This window comes from Triticum dicoccoides, chromosome 1A (assembly GCF_002162155.2).
Source record: "Triticum dicoccoides isolate Atlit2015 ecotype Zavitan chromosome 1A, WEW_v2.0, whole genome shotgun sequence".
Classification (NCBI taxonomy): Eukaryota; Viridiplantae; Streptophyta; class Magnoliopsida; order Poales; family Poaceae; genus Triticum; species Triticum dicoccoides.
The window spans coordinates 288,643,340-288,665,296 of NC_041380.1; the positions used below are offsets into that span (position 1 = coordinate 288,643,340).

Here is a 21,957-nt window from a genome sequence, read left to right on the forward strand (position 1 = left end):
TGTATCGGAATATCTGTGCGCTTTCAATAGATTCACTGTAGGAGTTATGGCATACTTTTCTGAAGAAAGATTATTCTCTTATTCTTAGATTGAATGGCATTAAGGTGAGCCGTCACCATCGCCCAGCCCTACCTCGTCGTTGGCTGGAGTAACAAGTTAGGAAAGAATCTGAACGTGAATCTGCCAGTTGCGGTAGTCATGGAGCCAGCCAATTAAGCGTAATCGGGGGCTGACCAGAGGTGCAAATGTTTTTGCTGTTTCAGTCTACCCTTATAATGCTGGTACAACATTGAGAAATGACTTACAGATGCTGCAGGTGGGGGGATATGTACTTCCAACGGCACAGAAAGATGCCACCGAACCAGTGGAACATCAGCACTGTAACAACAATTTTACTTTGCTATTCAACGGTCACTGTGCGAGCATCCTCACGGAAAACCAAGTTGATCCCAGGAAATCCATGAAGCATGAACGCACTTGTCGGATGGAAGAGGACATGGCCTGAGGCTAGGCATCTATCTATCTGGGCAGGGTGGTCCACAACCTTGTGCAAGATTTCTTCCATGGAGCTAGCATCTCCTGAGATCTAAATGAGCAATCTGGTGCATCACCGAAAGCCAAAACTTGAGGGATCGGTACATGGGTGGTGGCCTGCTGTTAACACTCCTCAGGGCACGTTCCTGTTAGTTTTCGTCCTTGATGTGCTCTAGTCGTTTACGATCCTTTACTGAGCGAGGCTCCGCGTTTTATGCAGTTTCTCGCAATTGCATGCGTGTCTGTTCATCATGTACAGTTGTTCTGTTGTTGACGTATGTTGTAATCAGATCATGCTTACTGGTCAGAGACAACAGTTGTTTGTATTAAGAAGAGGTACGAAATCAGTGATGTGCATTGTTCAACTGTATGTATGTATCCGCTGAACAGACGGCACAGCCAAGGCTTGTGCTCGGGAGCTCTGTTTTTTCTCGTGCCATGAGAAGTGATATACGCCATCTTGTTGACGTGAGAAGAGTAGAAAGACTTGCTGGTGCGGATCTTGTACCGATGTGTAAGATGAGAACAAGTTTTTGTTCTTTTGTTGCAAACACCATGTAGGTAAATAGCAAAAGATTCTACACGCAAAAAACAGTGAAGATCCGGGATTGGAAATCCATGTTTATGCAAAGCAAGGCATGGCGCCAAACTGTCTGATCTTGATCTGATGCCCACAGCGACCAAGGACGAGGTGCTAGCGGACAAAGTCTCGGAAAGTTGGCTGTAGGGGACGGACACTTTGGCCACGTCCGAAGAAATTCTTGGTTTGTCCAAATTATACAGTTGGACGGACGCGAAGATACGGTTCCGTCCCCAAGTCAACTTACAGCAGTGTTGCTACCTCAAAAGAGAGAAAGAAAAGAGGCCAAGAGGGTACGGCAGCAGGGTTGCGACATCCATCAAAACGATGTCTAGTTTCCAAGAGCCAGCCATCTGCATCTGTTGCTGCTGTGTACACACATTTTCTCTGATGTCTTGTGAAGGCAGCAGAAGCAGATGATGCATGGATAGGTTGGGATTCCGGCAGAATCATGGGCCAGGTACGGTGCTGCGCCGGCAATGACGATCGATGTCCCTCCCGACCGCCGTCGTGTGGGTACGCCGTTGGCGTCAGGGCTCCTGGGATCATTCTGCTGCCTGCCTTGGCCAGCGGACGGATGGAAGCATCGATGCGCAGCCTGTGTGTTTTGCTTGCAAAAGCTGTGGCAAGAAGAGCATGCCAGAAATCTCAGAAGGGGTACGTTAGACACAGGGAAATGGACTGATGCATGTGCATCTAGGAGTACTCCTACTTATCTGTAGATCGACGTGGAGTATCATGCACATGCGCCGACCGGCCACTGCTCGCAGTTCATCACCTCAAGCCCTCGGCACATGCAGATTTTTGTGTAGACGTCAAGACGCTGTCATCGGTCGCCGCAACACTATTCGCTGGTGCTATCATCTCAGTCTACGTATACATGGCTAGCTAAATACACGTACACACGTACATGTCCGGTCCGGTGAAGTCCGATCGATGAGCAGCGACCCTGGTTCCCCGGGACGGTTGCCCGCATACGTGGCCGGCCAGCCGGCCGGCCGGCTCATCACGCACGACGACCAACCAGCCCAGCCCCCTACCTACGCACTGCACGATCCGTCCATCCGTGTAGATTCTAGTGCGTGTGTGGAGAGTGAATCGGACCGCGCAGCAGCTAGCGAGGTCGATCGATCGAGTAGTGAGGGGAGGGGAGGGGAGGCAAGGTCGGGGTCGTGTCTGAAATGATGCGGCGAGGCGAGGGCAGTGAGGCAGCGCTGGACGTAGGGCGCCTCCGGGCTTTTGTGTCGCGCGACTGCCGGTGCCGGGGTCTGGCTAGGAGTACTAGTCGTGAGAAGGAACCCCGTCGCCGTCCCACCGGTCCGGTCGCTTGCCGCTGTCCCCGGGCCGGCTCCGGCCATGCAGCGCCTGGCCCTCCTTGTCTGCTCTGTCGCACCTGGCTCCTGAGCGGCATCATCAGTTGCCTTTGTTGGTTTGCTATAGGTTGATGAAAAATTGGAACGTTCCTGCCCGTCACAATTCCTCCGTCCGTCCCTCCCTCCTATCGGGTTTTCTTTGTTTCTGGTTTGGGCTGGGCATAAACTGTCACAACGGTGACTGGGTACACGGCATGGACGTATGCATGGGACCGCGTAGTGAGTGAGTGGGGTTCGAGGAATAATGACTACGCGGCTGGTAATAGTAAAGGTTTTACAGCAAGACAAGCACAATTGGGCCACTGACCCTGGCACTTACGTCGAAGTTCCCGGATGATCGATCGCTCGCAGGTGCTCGGAATGGAGGAGAAGCCAACGTGGCGGGCCAGTGCGCGGGACGGCTCTCATCCTGAATCCAGTCCAGACGTGGACCGAGCACAGAGGGATAGGTCAGACGTGGACCGAGCACAGAGGTCAGACCTGCACTCGGCTCGGTGCCTCATGCTGGCACGAGGGCGAGGGCGGGAAGACGCTCCACCAGCTAACCCCGGCCGACACGAGACAGCAGCATCGCTGTTTGGCTCCATCACGGGAGGGAGGGAGCCAAGATTGACACGGGAACTCGACGTGTGTGTGTGCGCGCGCGTGTGTTTTCCTGCTTTCGCGCTCCGTTTCGGCAGTGCACTCTGCACTCACAGCTGAATCGGATAAGCACCATAGGGTGTACGCACGTTCCTCCAGCTAATCCACGTCGGGTCGCCCTTGAGAGCTTGTTTGGTTAGAATAACTCCCCGATTACAGTGACAAACTAGCTGTCCGTGCATTGCAACGGCATATACATGTTCTAATGGCTCAACATTAATCGTCTCTTATATTTCTTTTTGAAACAAGACAAAAGATTTGCCATTTCATTGATTAAAAAAGGAGTTATCGAATAAGGGCCGCAAGACGGCAAAATAAAATGTCTACTCTCGCGGCATTACAACACTCATGTGCTTTGCACCTGCCACTGCCCAAAGAGACACCTCTTCTTTGATCTTACAGATTAGGACCATGGAAGGGATGATCGTGTCTCGAAAGACCCTAGCGTTACGCTCTGTCCATATCTCCCATGAGATAAGCATCATCAAGGAGGCTAGCACCTTAGGGGAGCCAAGGCGAATCTGAAGGTTGTCATTCCATCAATCTTTCGCCGAATCCTCGTCTGCCATATCGCCGTACAAATGTGATGCATGCCAAGCCACGTGAGAATATGGTTCCAAATGCGGATGGTGAAGCGGCAATGGAAGAGGAGATGGGCTGCCGACTCCTGGCATTGCTTGCAAAGTGGGCAGAGGCCACAGTTTGGCCATCCGCGACGTATGAGACAATCCGATGTCCAAATCCTGTTTTCAAGGACTAGCCAAGCAAAGAACTTGCACCGAGGGGTGGCCCAAACCCTCCATACAGAGTGAACGAGATCGGACGATGTGAGACCCTCAAACTGTGCCTTGTAAGCAGAGGAAGCAGAGTACACCCCATCCTTGGTGAACTTCCAGATGATTGAATCTTCTGTGTCATCATTCAGAGAGGTCATGGATATCTTCTCCCAGAGGTCGGCAAACTGTTGGACGTGTGCAAAAGATAGGCCATTGGAGGTGTCAATGAGGGAGATCCAGCTGTTGTTGGTGAGGGCTTGCTGAACGGAGGAATTCTTCTTGCGGGAGATGGCGAAAATGTTCGGTGCTAAGTCACGGGGGCAGAGACCATGCAGCCAAGGGGAGTGCCAGAATCTGGCCGTGCGCCCATTTCCCACTATAACCATTGTAGCAGCCGCAAAAAAAATGCGATCGTCCTCGGTGCATGGAGACCCCATGCCAACCCAAGACTTGCTTTTCTTCACCCACTCGAACCATAGCCATCGAAGTCGGAGGGCCTAAGCGAATTTGTTCAAATTAACCACACCCAAGCCACCAAACTGTTTAGGCTTGCAAAGGAGGTCCCAATTGATCTTGCATGACCCTCCCGAGACTTTGTCGGTACCCACCCAAAGGTAAGCTTGTCGAAGTCGGTCAATTGTGTTTAGGATCTCCACGGGGATGTCGAGAGACGTGAGATGATAAATTGCAATGGCCGTGAGGACCGCCTTTACAAGCACCACACGCCCAGCAGTGCCGACGTGTCTTCCCAGCCATGGTGGGAGCTTGCATGCGACCTTGTCCACAAGGTGTTGAAAATGAATGCTCTTGAGACACTTGACCGATAGCGGAAGGCCAAGGTACCGCATTGGGAAAGCCGTGCGCACCGCCGGGGAGAACTCGAGAATGTCATCCAAATTTATGTTGTTGCAACGAATAGGAGCCACCAAACTTTTGGTATAGTTAGTATGCAGGCCGGTCACCTCCCCAAAAGCAGCCAAGGAGGAAGCAAGAAATTGGACGTCAACCCTGGTGGGTTTGACAAAGATGGCGGCATCGTCTGCGTACAAGGACGCCCTGATGGTCGGTGCACTTCCGCGGATGGGTTGAAGATGTCCTTGTGCAGTGGCCTTGTTGAGGAGGTGATGCAGGGGGTCGATTGCCAGGACAAGGAGCAGCGGAGATAGTGGATCTCCCTGCCGGAGGCCACAACCGTGCTTCATCGGATCACCCACCACCCCATTGATAAGAACCCTCGAGGTGGCAGTGGAGAGGAGTGCAGAAACCCAATCGCGAAATCTGGACGGGAACCCCAGGTGCCTCAAGAGGTCCATAAGGAAGTCCCATCTAACCGAGTCAAAAGCCTTCTTGATGTCTAGCTTGAACAGCAGGGTGGGTGTTGTAACACCCACGATGCGGCTATATCTCCCACGTGTCGGAGCACGACTTAGAGGCATAACCGCATAGTAGGCATGTCACAAGAGGGGTAATCTTTATGTTGAAAATATGCCCTAGAGGCAATAATAAAATGATTATTATTATATTCCTTGTTCATGATAATTGTCTATTATTCATGCTATAATTGTGTTATCCGGAAATCATAATACATGTGTGAATACATAGACCATAACATGTCCCTAGTGAGCCTCTAGTTAACTAGCTCGTTGATCAATAGATAGTCATGGTTTCCTGACTATGGATATTGGATGTCATTTATAACGGGATCACATCATTAGGAGAATGATGTGATGGACAAGACCCAATCCTAAGCATAGCACAAGATCGTGTAGTTCGTTTGCTAGAGCTTTTCCAATGTCAAGTATCATTTCCTTAGACCATGAGATCGTGTAACTCCCGGATGCCGTAGGAGTGCTTTGGGTGTACCAAACGTCACAACGTAACCGGGTGACTATAAAGGTATACTACAGGTATCCCCAAAAGTATCTGTTGGGTTGACACGGATCGAGACTGGGATTTGTCACTCCGTATGACGGAGAGGTATCTCTGGGCCCACTCGGTAATGCATCATCATAATGAGCTCAATGTGACTAAGTGTTTGGTCACGGGATCATGCATTACGGTACGAGCAAAGTGACTTGCCGGTAACGAGATTGAACGAGGTATTGGGATACCGACGATCGAATATCGGGCAAGTAACGTACCGATTGACAAAGGGAATTGAATACGGGATTGATTGAATCCTCGACATCGTGGTTCATCCGATGAGATCATCGTGGAACATGTGGGAGCCAACATGGGTATCCAGATCCCGCTGTTGGTTATTGACCGGAGGGTCATCCCGGTCATGTCTGCGTGTCTCCCGAACCCGTAGGGTCTACACACTTAAGGTTCGGTGACGCTAGGGTTGTAGAGATATTAGTATGCGGTAACCCGAAAGTTGTTCGGAGCCCCGGATGAGATCCCGAATGTCACAAGGAGTTCTGGAATGGTCCGGAGGTAAAGGTTTATATATAGGAAGTCCAGTTTCAGCCATCGGGAAAGTTTCAGGGGTAATCGGTATTGTACCGGGACCACCGGAAGGGTCCCGGGGGTCCACCGGGTGGGGCCACCTATCCCGGAGGGCCCCATGGGCTGAAGTGGGAGGGGAACCAGCCCCTGGTGGGCTGGTGCGCCCCCATGGGCCTCCCCCCGCGCCTAGGGTTGGAAACCCTAGGGGTGGGGGCGCCCCACCTGACTTGGGGGGCAAGTCCCCCCTTGGCCGGCGCCCCCCCTTGGAGATGGGATCTCCTAGGGCCGGCGCCCCCCTAGGGGCCCTATATATAGGAGGGAGGGAGGGCAGCCACACCCAAGTCCCTGGCGCCTCCCTCTCTCTCTCGTTGGAGCTTGGCGAAACCCCGCCGAGATCACCGCTGCTTCCACCACCACGCCGTCGTGCTGCTGGATCTCCATCAACCTCTCCTTCCCCTTGCTGGATCAAGGAGGAGACGTCTTCCCCAACCGTACGTGTGTTGAACACGGAGGTGCCGTCCGTTCGGCACTAGGATCTTCGGTGATTTGGATCACGACGAGTACGACTCCCTCAACCCCGTTCTCTTGAACGCTTCCGCTCGCGATCTACAAGGGTATGTAGATGCACTCCTCTCCCTCGTTGCTAGATGACTCCATAGATTGATCTTGGTGATGCGTAGAAAATTTTAAAATTCTGCTACGTTCCCCAACAGTGGTACCAAAGCCAGGTTTATGCGTAGTTTCTATGCACGAGTGGAACACAAGTTGTTGTGGGCGTCGATTTTTTCAATTTACTTGCCGTTACTAGTCTTATCTTGATTCGGCGGCATCATGGGATGAAGTGGCCCGGACCGACCTTACACGTACGCTTATGTGAGACTGGTTCCACCGACTGACATGCACTAGTTGCATAAGGTGGCTAGCGGGTGTCTGTCTCTCCCACTTTAGTCAGATCGGATTCGATGAAAAGGGTCCTTATGAAGGATAAATAGAAATTGGCATATCACGTTGTGGTTTTGGCGTAGGTAAGAAACGTTCTTGCTAGAAACCTTTAGCAGCCACGTAAAAACTTGCAACAACAATTAGAGGACGTCTAACTTGTTTTTGCAGCATATGCCGTGTGATGTGATATGGCCAAAAGGATGTGATGAATGATATATGTGATGTATGAGATTGATCATGTTCTTGTAATAGGAATCATGACTTGCATGTCGATGAGTATGAAAACCGGTAGGAGCCATAGGAGTTGCCTTAATTTATTTATGACCCGCGTGTCAACATAAACGTCATGTAATTACTTTACTTTATTGCTAAACCGTTAGCCATGGTAGTAGAAGTAATAGATGACGAGACAACTTCATGAAGACACAATGATGGAGATCATGATGATGGAGATCATGGTGTCATGCCGGTGACGATGATGATCATGGCGCCCCGAAGATGGAGATCAAAAGGAGCAAAATGATATTGGCCATATCATGTCACTATTTGATTGCATGTGATGTTTATCATGTTTTACATCTTATTTTCTTAGAACGACGGTACCTTAAATAAGATGATCCCTCACAATAATTTCAAGAAAGCGTTCCCCCTAGTTGTGCACCGTTGCGAAGGTTCGTTGTTTCGAAGCACCACGTGATGATCAGGTGTGATAGATTCTAATGTTCGAATACAACGGGTGTAAGCCAGATTTACACATGCAATACACTTAGGTTGACTTGACGAGCCTAGCATGTACAGACATGGCCTCAGAACACGGAAGACCGAATGGTCGAACATGAGTCGTATAGAAGATATGATCAACATGAAGATGTTCACCGATGATGACTAGTCTGTCTCACGTGATGATCGGACACGGCCTAGTTGACTCGGATCATGTATCACTTAGATGACTAGAGGGATGTCTGTCTGAGTGGGAGTTCATTAAATAATTTGATTAGATGAACTTAATTATCATGAACTTAGTCTATAAACCTTTGCAAAATGTCTTGTAGATCAAATGACCAACGCTCATGTCAACCTCAACTTCAACGCGTTCCTAGAGAAAACCAAGCTGAAAGATGATGGCAGCAACTATATGGACTGGGTCCGGAACCTGAGGATCATCCTCATAGCTGCCAGGAAAGCATATGTCCTATAAGCACCGCTAGGTGAAGCACCCATCCCAGAGAACCAAGACGTTATGAACGCTTGGCAGTCACGTGCTGATGATTACTCCCTCGTTCAGTGCGGCATGCTTTACAGCTTAGAACCGGGGCTCCAAAAGCGTTTTGAGCAACACGGAGCATATGAGATGTTCGAAGAGCTGAAAATGGTTTTCCAAGCTCATGCCCAGGTCAAGAGATATGAAGTCTCCGACAAGTTCTACAGTTGTAAGATGGAGGAAAATAGTTCTGTCAGTGAGCACATACTCAAAATGTCTGGGTTGCACAACCGCTTGTCCCAGCTGGACATTAACCTCCCGGACGAGGTGGTCATTGACAGAATCCTTCGGTCGCTCCCACCTAGCTACAAGAGCTTTGTGATGAACTACAATATGCAGGGGATGGTGAAAACTATTCCTGAAGTATTTTCAATGCTGAAATCAGCGGAGGTGGAAATCAAAAAGGAACATCAAGTGTTGATGGTCAATAAAACCACTAGTTTCAAGAAAGGCAAGGGTAAGAAGAACTTCAAGAAGGACAGCAAGGGAGTTGCCGCGGCTGGTAAATCAATTGCCGGGAAGAAGCCAAAGAATGGACCCAAACATGAGACTGAGTGCTTTTATTGCAAGGAAAAGGGACACTGGAAGCGGAACTGCCCCAAATACTTAGCGGACAAGAAGGCCGGCAACAATAAAGGTATATGTGATATACATGTAATCGATGTGTACCTTACCAGTACTCGTAGTAGCTCCTGGATATTTGATACCGGTGCGGTTGCTCATATTTTTAACTCAAAACAGGAGCTGTGGAATAAGCGGAGATTGGCGAAGGACGAGGTGACGATGCGCGTCGGGAATGGTTCCAAGGTCGATGTGATCGCCGTCGGCACGCTACCTCTACATTTACCTACGGGATTAGTTTTAAACCTCAATAATTGTTATTTAGTGCCAGCTTTGAGCATGAACATTGTATCTGGATCTCGTTTAATACGAGATGGCTACTCATTTAAATCCGATAATAATGGTTGTTCTATTTATATGAGAGATATGTTTTATGGTCATGCCCCGCTGGTTAATAGTTTATTCTTAATGAATCTCGAACGTGATGTTACACATATTCATAGTGTGAATATCAAAAGATGTAAGATTGATAATGATAGTCCCACATATCTGTGGCACTGCCGCCTTGGTCACATCGGTGTCAAATGCATGAAGAAGCTCCATACAGATGGACTTTTGGAGTCTCTTGATTTCGAGTCATTTGACACGTGCGAACCATGCCTCATGGGTAAAATGACCAAGACTCCGTTCTCCGGAACAATGGAGCGAGCAACCAACTTATTAGAAATTATACATACTGATGTGTGCGGTCCAATGAGCGTTGAGGCTCGCGGTGGCTATCGTTATATTCTCACTCTCACTGATGACTTAAGTAGATATGGGTATGTCTATTTGATGAAACACAAGTCTGAGACCTTTGAAAAGTTCAAGGAATTTCAGAATGAGGTAGAGAATCAACGTGACTGAAAGATAAAATTCTTACGATCAGATCATGGGGGAGAATATTTAAGTCACGATTTTGCTACGCACTTAAGGAAATGTGGAATCGTTTCACAACTCACGCCGCCTGGAACACCTCAGCGTAACGGTGTGTCCGAACATCGTAATCGCACTCTATTGGATATGGTGCGATCTATGATGTCACTCACTGATTTACTACTATCATTTTGGGGATACGCTCTAGAGACAGCTACATTCACTTTAAATAGGGCACCGTCTAAATCCGTTGAGACGACACCGTATGAATTATGGTTTTGGAAGAAACCTAAGATGTCATTTCTAAAAGTTTGGGGATGCGATGCTTATGTCAAGAAACTTCAACCTGAAAAGCTCGAACCCAAGTCAGAAAAATGCGTCTTCATAGGAGACCCTAAGGAAACCATTTGGTATACCTTTTACCTCAGATTCGAAGGCAAGATCTTTGTTGCCAAGAACGGGTCCTTTCTGGAGAAAGAGTTTCTCTCGAGAGAAGTAAGTGGGAGGAAAATAGAACTCGATGAAGTACTGCCTCTTGAACCGGAAAGTAGCGCAGCTCAGGAAGATGTTCTTGTGGTGCCTACACCGACTAGAGAGGAAGTTAATGATAATGATCAAGGTACTTCGGATCAAGTTGCTACTGAACTTCGAAGGTCCACAAGGACACGTTCCACACCAGAATGGTATGGCAACCCTGTCCTGGAAATCATGTTGTTAGACAAGGGTGAACCTTCGAACTATGAAGAAGCAATGGCGGGCCCAGATTCCAACAAATGGCTTGAAGCCATGCAATCCGAGATAGGATCCATGTATGAAAACAAAGTATGGACTTTGACAGACTTGCCCGATGATCGGCGAGCGATAGAGAATAAATGGATCTTTAAGAAGAAGATGGACGTGGATGGTAATATTACCATCTATAAGGCTCGACTTGTCGCTAAGGGTTATCGACAAGTTCAAGGGGTTGACTACGATGAGACTTTCTCACCCGTAGCGAAGCTGAAGTCCGTCCGAATCATGTTAGCAATTGTCGCATACTATGATTATGAGATATGGCAAATGGACGTCAAAACGGCATTCCTTAACGGCTTTCTTAAGGAAGAATTGTATATGATGCAGCCGGAAGGTTTTGTCGATCCTAAGAATGCTAACAAGGTATGCAAGCTCCAGCGCTCCATCTATGGGCTGGTGCAAGCATCTCGGAGTTGGAACATTCGCTTTAATGAAATGATCAAAGCGTTTGGGTTTATGCAGACTTATGGAGAAGTCTGCGTTTACAAGAAAGTGAGTGGGAGCTCTGTAGCATTTCTCATATTATATGTGGATGACATACTTTTGATGGGAAATGATATAGAACTTTTGGACAATATTAAGGCCTACTTGAATAAGTGTTTTTCAATGAAGGACCTTGGAGAAGCTGCTTACATATTAGGCATCAAGATCTATAGAGATAGATCGAGACGCCTCATAGGTCTTTCACAAAGCACATACCTTGATAAGATATTGAAGAAGTTCAATATGGACCAGTCCAAGAAGGGGTTCTTGCCTGTGTTGCAAGGTGTGTAATTGAGCTCAGCTCAATGTCCGACCACGACAGAAGATAGGGAAAAGATGAGTGTCGTCTCCTATACCTCAGCCATAGGGTCTATCATGTATGCCATGCTGTGTACCAGACCTGATGTAAACCTTGCCGTAAGTTTGGTAGGAAGGTACCAAAGTAATCCCGTCATGGAACACTGGACAGCGGTCAAGAACATCCTGAAGTACCTGAAAAGGACTAAGGATATGTTTCTCATATATGAAGGTGACGAGGAGCTCATCGTAAAGGGTTACGTCGACGCTAGCTTCGACACAGATCTGGATGACTCTAAGTCACAAACCGGATACGTGTATATTTTGAATGGTGGGGCAGTAAGCTGGTGCAGTTGCAAGCAAAGCGTCGTGGCGGGATCTACATGTGAAGCGGAGTACATGGCAGCCTCGGAGGCAGCGCATGAAGCAATCTGGATGAAGGAGTTCATCACCGACCTACGAGTCATACCCAATATGTCGGGGCTGATCACTCTCTTCTATGACAACACTGGAGCTATTGCCCTTGCCAAGGAGCCCAGGTTTCACAAGAAGACCAGGCACATCAAGCGTCACTTCAACTCCATTCATGAAAATGTTCAAGATGGAGACATAGATATTTGCAAAGTACATACGGATCTGAATGTCGCAGATCCGTTGACTAAACCTCTTCCGCGAGCAAAACATGATCAACACCAGAACTCTATGGGTGTTCGATTCATCACAATGTAACTAGATTATTGACTCTAGTGCAAGTGGGAGACTGTTGGAAATATGCCCTAGAGGCAATAATAAAATGATTATTATTATATTTCCTTGTTCATGATAATTGTCTATTATTCATGCTATAATTGTGTTATCCGGAAATCATAATACATGTGTGAATACATAGACCATAACATGTCCCTAGTGAGCCTCTAGTTAACTAGCTCGTTGATCAATAGATAGTCATGGTTTCCTGACTATGGACATTGGATGTCATTGATAACGGGATCACATCATTAGGAGAATGATGTGATGGACAAGACCCAATCCTAAGCATAGCACAAGATCGTGTAGTTCGTTTGCTAGAGCTTTTCCAATGTCAAGTATCATTTCCTTAGACCATGAGATCGTGTAACTCCCGGATGCCGTAGGAGTGCTTTGGGTGTACCAAACGTCACAACGTAACTGGGTGACTATAAAGGTATACTACAGGTATCCCCGAAAGTAATTGTTGGGTTGACACGGATCGAGACTGGGATTTGTCACTCCGTATGACAGAGAGGTATCTCTGGGCCCACTCGGTAATGCGTCATCATAATGAGCTCAATGTGACCAAGTGTTTGGTCACGGGATCATGCATTACGGTACCAGTAAAGTGACTTTCCGGTAACGAGATTGAAGGAGGTATTGGGATACCGACGATCGAATCTCGGACAAGTAACGTACCGATTGACAAAGGGAATTGAATACGGGATTGATTAAATCCTCGACATAGTGGTTCATACGATGAGATCATCGTGGAACATGTGGGAGCCAACATGGGTATCCAGATCCTGCTGTTGGTTATTGACCGGAGAGTCGTCTCGGTCATGTTTGCGTGTCTCCCGAACCCGTAGGCTCTACACACTTAAGGTTCGGTGACGCTAGAGTTGTAGAGATATTAGTATGCGGTAACCCGAAAGTTGTTCGGAGTCCCGGATGAGATCCCGGACATCACGAGGAGTTCCGGAATGGTTCGGAGGTAAAGATTTATATATAGGAAGTCCACTTTCGGCCATCGGGAAAGTTTCGGGGGTAATCGGTATTGTACCGGGACCACCGGAAGGGTCCCGGGGGTCCATCGGGTGGGGCCACCTATCCCAAAGGGCCCCATGGGCTGAAGTGGGAGGGGAACCAGCCCCTGGTGGGCTGGTGCGCCCCCATGGGCCTCCCCCTGCGCCTAGGGTTGGAAACCCTAGGGGTGGGGGCGCCCCACCTGACTTGGGGGGCAAGTCCCCCCTTGGCCGCCGCCCCCCCTTGGAGATGGGATCTCCTAGGGCCGGCGCCCCCCTAGGGGCCCTATATATAGGGGGGAGGGAGGGCAGCCGCACCCAAGTCCCTGGCGCCTCCCTCTCCCCTCGTAACACCTCTCCCTCTCGTTGGAGCTTGGCGAAGCCCTGCCGAGATCACCGATGCTTCCACCACCACACTGTCGTGCTGCTGGATCTCCATCAACCTCTCCTTCCCCTTGCTGTATCAAGAAGGAGGAGACGTCTTCCCCAACCGTACGTGTGTTGAACGCGGAGGTGCCATCCGTTCGGCACCAGGATCTTCGGTGATTTTGATCATGACGAGTACGGCTCCCTCAACCCGTTCTCTTGAACACTTCCGCTCGCGATCTACAAGGGTATGTAGATGCACTCCTCTCCCTCTTTGCTAGATGACTCCATAGATTGATCTTGGTGAGGCATAGAAAATTTTAAAATTCTGCTACGTTCCCCAACACTTTACACATCCCATATACTGAAATGAAAGGGATAAAGAGTTGGCTTACAATCGCCACTTCACACAATACATAAATACAGCATTACATCATCCGGAATACAATCAAGGTCCGACTACGGAACCAAAATAAAAGAAGACCACCCCTAATGCTAGATCCCTGATCGCCCCGACTGGGCTCCACTACTGACCAACTGGCAAAACAATAACACAACGAACACGATCTTCATCGAGCTCCTCCTTGAGCTCGGTTGCGTCACCTGCACTGTATCATCGGCACCTTCAACTGTTTGGAAGTATCTGTGAGTCACGAGGACTCAGCAATCTCACACCCACGAGATCAAGACTATTTAAGCTTATGGGTAGGAGAGGGGTAATGAGGTGGAGCTGCAACAAGCACTAGCATATATGGTGGCTAACATACGCAAATAAGAGCGAGAAGAGAAGCAAAGCAACGGTCGTGAACTAGAAGTGATCAAGAAGTGATCCTGAAACTACTTACGTCCAAGCATAACACAAGAACCGTGTTCACTTCCCGGACTCCGTCGGAAAGAGACCGTCACGGCTACACAAGCAGTTGATGCATTTTAATTAAGTTAAGTGTCAAGTTTTCTACAACCGGATATTAACAAATTCCCATCTGCCCATAACCGCGGGCACGGCTTTCGAAAGTTCAAAACCCTGCAGGGGTGTCCCAACTTAGCCCATCACAAGCTCTCATGGTCAACGAAGGATATTCCTTCTCCCAGGAAGACCCGATAAGACTCGGAATCCCGGTTACAAGACATTTTGACAATGGTAAAACAAGACCAGCAAGACTGCCGATGCGCTGACATCCTGATAGGAGCTGCACGTATCTCGTTCTCATGGCAACACCGGATGAACACTACGTACAGCTAAAACCAGCCCTCAAGTTTCCCCGAGGTGGCGCCACAAGTGGCTCTGGTTCGGACCAACACTTAGACAAGCACTGGCCCGGGGGGGTTAAAATAAATATGACCCTTGAGTCTGCAGAACCCAAGGGAAGGTGATAGGTTGTTAGTGTAAATGTAAAACCAAGGTTGGGCCTTGCTGGAGGAGTTTTATTCAAGGCGAACTGTCAAGGGGTTCCCATAACACCCAACCACGTAAGGAACGCAAAATCAAGGAACATAACACCGGTATGACAGAAACTAGGGCGGCAAGAGTGAAACAAAACACCAGGCATAAGGCCGAGCCTTCCATCCTTTACCAAGTATATAGATGCATTAAGGTAAACAAGATATAATAATGATATCTCAACAATAAACATGTTCCAACAAGGAACAAACTCCATCTTCACCTGCCACTAGCAACGCTATAGGAGGGGCTGAGCAAAGCGGTAACATAGCCAAACAACGGTTTGCTAGGACAAGGTGGGTTAGAGGCTTGACATGGCAATATGGGAGGCATGATAGCAAGTGGTAGGTATCGCGGCATAGCAAAAGAGCGAGCAACTAGCAAGCAAAGATAGAAGTGATTTCGAGGGTATGGTCATCTTGCCTGAGATCCCGCAAGTAAGAAGAACGAGTCCATGAAGAAGACAAACGGACGTAGTCGAACGGATCCTCACAAACGCGACGTTATCGGAACTAACCCGAAGAAGCAACACCGGAAAGAAGCAAACAACATATTAAATAACCATCACATCAACATGGCATGATGCACAACCAAGTATGATGCATGCCCGGTTTAAAAAGGCATGGCATGGCAAAATGCACAAACAAAACTACAAATTAAGTGGAGCTCCCGTTGCATATTGACGAAACACCACGTGACTTATTTAGTTCTCTCTCGTTTATGTACCCAACAATATTTAATGTGGTTAAACATGGAAAGAGGTTAAGCATAATAAAACTACCTATCTAGGCAAGTTTAAATGAGGCCGGATCAACAAGCAACAAGTCCGGAAAACCTCATGTGCATATTTTTAGGTTTTGGTACTGTTCTGCCCTAAGCACAATTTTAGAGTTGTTAAACATGCAAGAAAAGTGCACCATGTTAAACTATGCATTTTTCCACCCCATTTGCATATAAAGTTTATTAAATTTGAACCTACGGTTAATTAGTTACGAAATAAATCATTTTAGCATGCTATTTAAGCAAATATAAGCAAACATCAATTTTAAACATTTTAACATGGTTGAAAGTGACATATCATGAAAGTACATGAAATTCTAAGCATTTTACATATATGACATGTTTCATTTGGATGCACGGATATTTAGATATGAGCAATGCAATTTTGAATGGCATTTCTGAAAATATGCATGCACTAGATATAAGACAAAAACATAGAATGAAAAAAAACGTTGCGGACCGAATGCAATGCACTATGTAAGGCCTCAAACGGATCTGGCCCGAAGTGGCTGAGTGTAAGGGAGCAAAAATGAATAAAAGAAACAGGAGCCCCCAGGGACTCAAACCCCAGATCCCCTCGAAAGATGCATGCTGAGACGACCACTAGGATGACTGAGTGTTTGTGTTAACAGAGGGACGTCAATGTTAGATGAAGAAGGACAAGGGCTTGAACTTACCCCTCGGTAGAATAGTTGCTGCTCTAGCCACTGAGCTAGCTGCCTCCTTGTGATATGAAGCGAGATCGGCCGAACAAATAGCATGTGCATCTCGCGACCAGGACAAAACTGAAGTGTGCGCATGGACGGGGACTCGCCGGCGACGGGAGCCAACAGCAACAACTGCTATGGTTTCAGAGACCGGCGGGGGTGCGGAAATCTTCTAGGGAGGCTGCGGTGGGGCGCGCACGGGCATGTAGCAAGGGGCCGAGCAGAGGAGCTAGCGAAGATGCTACCATGGCGCTCATGGAGATCGAACTCCTGCCCGCGTGGATCAGGACCTAGAGGACGAAAACGAGCGCTAGGTAAAGGCCAGGAGGGTGAAGGGCTCACAGTGGGTAGGATGGTGTAGTCGATCGCGCTTGGGGACGAACGGAGGCGGCGAGGGAAGGCGCCGACCGGCACAGTCCATGAAGTAGCAGGAAGCTGGGGAGAAGACGATGATGAACTTGGCGTAGTGGAGGTGACCTAGTGTGGGGAAGACGCCTGAATGGACGTAGCGGACGTCAAGGAAGAACATGGACATGTCGGAGACAAGCTTGACGCCCTCCGGCTGCGAGCACGACGACAGACGTCGACGGGGTTTTCTCTTGGGTGCTCTGTTCTTGCAGAAGAAGAAGAACCAGAGGAAGCAGATGCCTTGAGATGGCGGCGAGAGGGGGAAGAGGGAAACCCCAGGGCGCGGGGCTGAGGCTTATAGGGTGAACCAGAGCAGCTCCGACCATCAAATCAGGGCTGGCCGACGTGGCGTTGGTGGATGCCCTGCCGTACGAGAGGGAGGACATGAACAGGGGCGCTCGGGCTCTGCTCACGCTACTGGTGGGCCGGTCCGGGAGGGAGGAGGCCCAGGTGGCTGTGTGAGGTCTGCTGCTGTTCGGCTGCCCTCTGGTCTGCTGCTCTTGTTTTTTTCTTTAATTTTCTTCAAGCAGAAAACAAAGAGAAAAGCCTAGGGTGGAAGGAGAGGTGTATGAGGAATATAAAAATATCCTCATGATACTGGATTACTGCCCTATTTGATAAAATTGGTTTGGGCTTTTTTAAAAGGAAGAAAAATAAAGCAAGTTTGAATATAATTCAAACTTGAATCATTTTTGAACCTAACCAAAACAATTCCAGAAGAGGTGAAACTTGGTAGAGGGGTTTAGGACATGGTGCTAGAATTTTGGGGAAAACATGAACATTAATGGAGGAGGGTAGAGGTGCACTTGCAAAAGTGAAGGAAAAGAGAAGGAGAGGTGGAGATGAGGGGGGGGGGGTGATGAAGCTTGGATCCCAAGGAAGATGCCACAATGCAACATGCTACAACATGAATATGCACATGATGATGGGGATATGCAAAATGACACCAAGCACAATGCCAACACAAGATGAGGCCATGATGCAACAATGGATGGCAAAAGCAAAATGACAAACAAAGACAAGACAAAGCAATGGGAAACAAAACAATCCCAAAATGAAACCCACAAGATGAAACCACTTGGTATTGAACATGACAAGGTCGGGTACATCTCCAATTATGGAAGTTTTACATCTGGGGTGTTACAACACTCCACCACTACAAGAGGATCTCGTCCCGAGATCTAGGATGGCACCGGAGGGAAACGAAAGAGGAAGAGAAGAGGTAAAACTAAGTTGCTTCTTCGACAAACGAGTGAAACCACGAACCTTGCGAGGTTGAACAAATTGAAAGAAAGAATGCAACGAAAATGAACGAAGTTGAAAACACTCCGTTAGAAAAGAGGAACAAGGAACATTACTAGAACCTTGTGGGTTGAAAGACATAAGAAAAGGGTTGCAATGGACAAGAAGTACATGCAAGCACTCTAGTAGAAACGAGATGCGCAAGGAACGATAAAGCTCAATTACGACAACACTCCGGTTGGAAATGGAAGGAATTGAACATGAACTTGAGAAGATGGGATGATACTTGATGAAATCAACAACATAATTCCTCCGAAACTATTGAAAGAATGGAACAAGGGGTAAGAAAGATTCCAGACAGCACTCCGGTTGAGAAGGAGGCAAAACTTGATAAGATGAGAGAACTTGAATGAAGGACACAACACTCCAGTTGAATGGATAAGCACGAAGAGAACGCAGTCCTCACAATTCGAGATGATGAGAGAATGGAGCAACAACACTATGCCTCCGGAAGAAATTAAAAAATGGAATGGCATGAACGGAGGGAAACAAGATCTTGAGAGAGCATGCTTACAACAAGTGCTAGAACGGAGTTGTTGGATTATCAACAACGAAATGATAAGCTTGATATGGGCTTATGGAATACATCTCAAAATTATGAGGTGACAACCCGCCACTCATGGAAAAAAAGATTGGATTGAGGTCAACAAGGAGATGACAACTCCTTTCGCCGAGAGGACAGGAGAAAAAAAAACTTGGATCATTGATAGACACCACAATAAGCAACATTCCTTAGAGAAGGCTTTAGGTGAAAACTAACCCAAGGTAACTCTGACAAAAGGATTGATTGGTTGAAAAGATCTCTTTGAGCGAAGAGAAAATGATGGATTTAAATATGTCACTCTTTGAAAACTTGTGAATCATGAAACCCGAAGGGAAATTATCAAGAATGACATAACACCACCTCAAATGATAAGGGAGAAGGGATTGAACTTTGAAATGCAAGATGAAGAATACTTGAACTCCTCTGAAAAGAATCTCGATGAACACTTCGAGAAGGAATTAAATCCTTGGTGAACCATCATGTAGAGCCTCCATGAAGAACTCCGGTAATAAAAGAATGATCAAAAAGAAGTGAAGGATGAAAAGAATAAGATTGAAGCCTTGCAAAGATTGGATGGAGCTTTGCAACGAGATAAAGCGGAAACTTGAAACTCCAGAAAAGAAACAATGAAGCATCTCGAACCGAGAAATGTGAAAAGATGAAAAACTCTAGAAAGAATTCGTTAGATCACTTAGATGACAACAATAAGAATTAAGTTATGCGTATCCTTCACCAATTTAAATTGATGACAAGTAGCGGATTTGACATACTACTTATTCCTGTTGAAAAAGGATTAATGGGAGATATAGTGCAGACTTGAATAAGGTCTTGATGGATCCACCGGTGGGGTTTGAAAACAAAGAATGAATTGATATGATATGATAACGAAGGAAGAGAAATCTCGAACCAAACCACCGTAAGAATTGAAAATGAACGAAGAAAAGATAAGGAAACACCCGGAAGAGTTATAGAATGAATGAAGATACTTGAGGGAATTTAGATACATGAGAACGGAGAGATCACGATCTGATTAGAGAAAACTTGAACGATGCACCGGTAAGATTTGGAGAACGATAGTTGAAAGCTGAGAATGAATAAACCCGAAATGATGGCCTTCGAAGAATCAAACTGAAAAGACTCTTGAATTGCTCCGGATGGGTGAAAAAAATTATCACAATCGAAAACAATTATGAGAGGATGGCAACAAGTTAGAACCATGAATCTTGAAGAGAATGGAGCAAGATTGAGAGAAAAATCTTCTTCGGTCTTCAAATTCGAGAATGACGACGAGAAACACCACCATGAATTGTTTAGACACTCCTGGAGAATCAAAAGCGAAGAGGTTGAGTCAATGATGAAAAGAATTTGACCTATCTTGGAGAAATACATATGACTGATGACAATTCATTCTTACGTCAAACTTTGAGAGAATAAAGAATAACTCCGAGAAAATAAGAAGAGTCAGGTAAGATCCTGGGAAAAGACCTGTGGGTTAGGGCCCACTCAAAAGAAACACCGTTGAAGAGATTGCTTCAAAGGGAGATTGCACCGGTTGAATTAAATGGCTTGAAAGATTTAAGAACCTTGAAATAACTTGAATGGATTGAGAATGAAAACGTGATACTTCTGAGATATCATCAATACTCCAGAACAAATGAATAGCGAAAAGTGAATGATTAAGAGGTGCACTGGCTTGAGAAAGCATTTGACACAAGGAAAAGGAATATGATCAACACTGAAAGCTTGAATTGAATCCACCGGAGAAGAAAGGAGAAGGAAGAATGACAAACTTGAAGCTCCCTTAGAATCATCATGAGAATCACCGGATATAAATATTGAAAGAAAGGAATGAAGAGACTTCACATCCATAAGATGGATACTTGATTAAGAAATCCAAGTCCTTGGAGAAACAAGGGGTGGGAGGGCGGGAAAACAAAGGAAACTTGGGGTAGATGGAATGGATACCGTTGAGAAAACTGAGATTGGATCTTTGCGAATGCTGAAAATGATCGGATCCACTAGAAGAGAAACATGCTGGTTGAAAAGGATTGACGTGACAATCTGATTATCATGAAGGATTAGTATTCACACAGAAATATGAGAACATCACTTAGGAAAGGTATGGAATCAACACTTGACATTGAAGCAACTCGAATACCACAACTCAAAACAAAACAAAGGATTGGCTTGCAGAATAAGCCAGAACAAACATAAGATAGACCCCATGTCGTATCATGTGTCTGTTGGAAGGATATCCTACGATATACTTGAATTCCCACTTATAAACTCCCGAAACTTTCTGGTTATGCAATCGGGTGTTGGGGATACATGGGAAGCATAATATCTCACCCAAACTAGCAAATCCTACATCCAGCTGTATCCATCCTTCAATACATAACCAAGAAACCTTCGGAAATCATTTACCTCAACCTTCGAAAATCATCCGTTATACGAGTTACGGCAATACTCCTGAAATCCCGCCCTAGTACTGGGTGGCATGGAGGTTATCTCACCAACAACTGCATAAAGGAGATCTTCGATGTGGGCGAACTCAGATATTCCAGAACTGCAACAATAAAATTGTGACGACAACACCTCGGAGCTCAACTCCCCGGGACACTGCCACAACCCCTAAATGTCAAGAGGCACCAAGAACAATGTTCTCGTCAGAAGCCTATCCGAACGATTCCAAGATACCCGTGTGATCCTAAAAAAATCTGTGAAATTTGAGGAGAGAAGAGTCAAAACTCTACGTCAGGAGGCCTCACCAGAGCGACGAAGGGACTGAGGAGTAAAAAGAATCCTACTCTCCGATATATATAATCCTATAAGACTCAAAACATTTTTCTAGACCCAACAACGTCAGTGATTCGATCAAGCAAGGGGCTCCTAAGTCGGGGAAGGCTCTGATTACCAACTTTTAACACCCACGATGCGGCTATATCTCCCACGTGTCAGAGCACGACTTAGAGGCATAACCGCATAGTAGGCATGTTGCAAGAGGGGTAATCTTAACACATCCCATGTACTGAAATGAAAGGGATAAAGAGT

General features: G+C 46.9%; 1 protein-coding gene across 5 annotated transcripts in view; it reads left to right on the forward strand.

Moving 5' to 3' along the window:
• LOC119269179 (putative pentatricopeptide repeat-containing protein At1g13630) overlaps nucleotides 1–944 on the forward strand; it is a 7,776-nt gene extending 6,832 nt beyond the window's left edge. For all 5 annotated transcript variants that reach the window (XM_037550971.1, XM_037550964.1, XM_037550978.1 and 2 more), the window contains 2 exons: nucleotides 89–239; nucleotides 317–944. The gene's annotated coding sequence lies outside the window, so the exon portion shown is untranslated. The remainder of the gene's footprint in view (nucleotides 1–88; nucleotides 240–316) is intronic.
• Nucleotides 945–21,957: the final 21,013 nt, after the last annotated feature.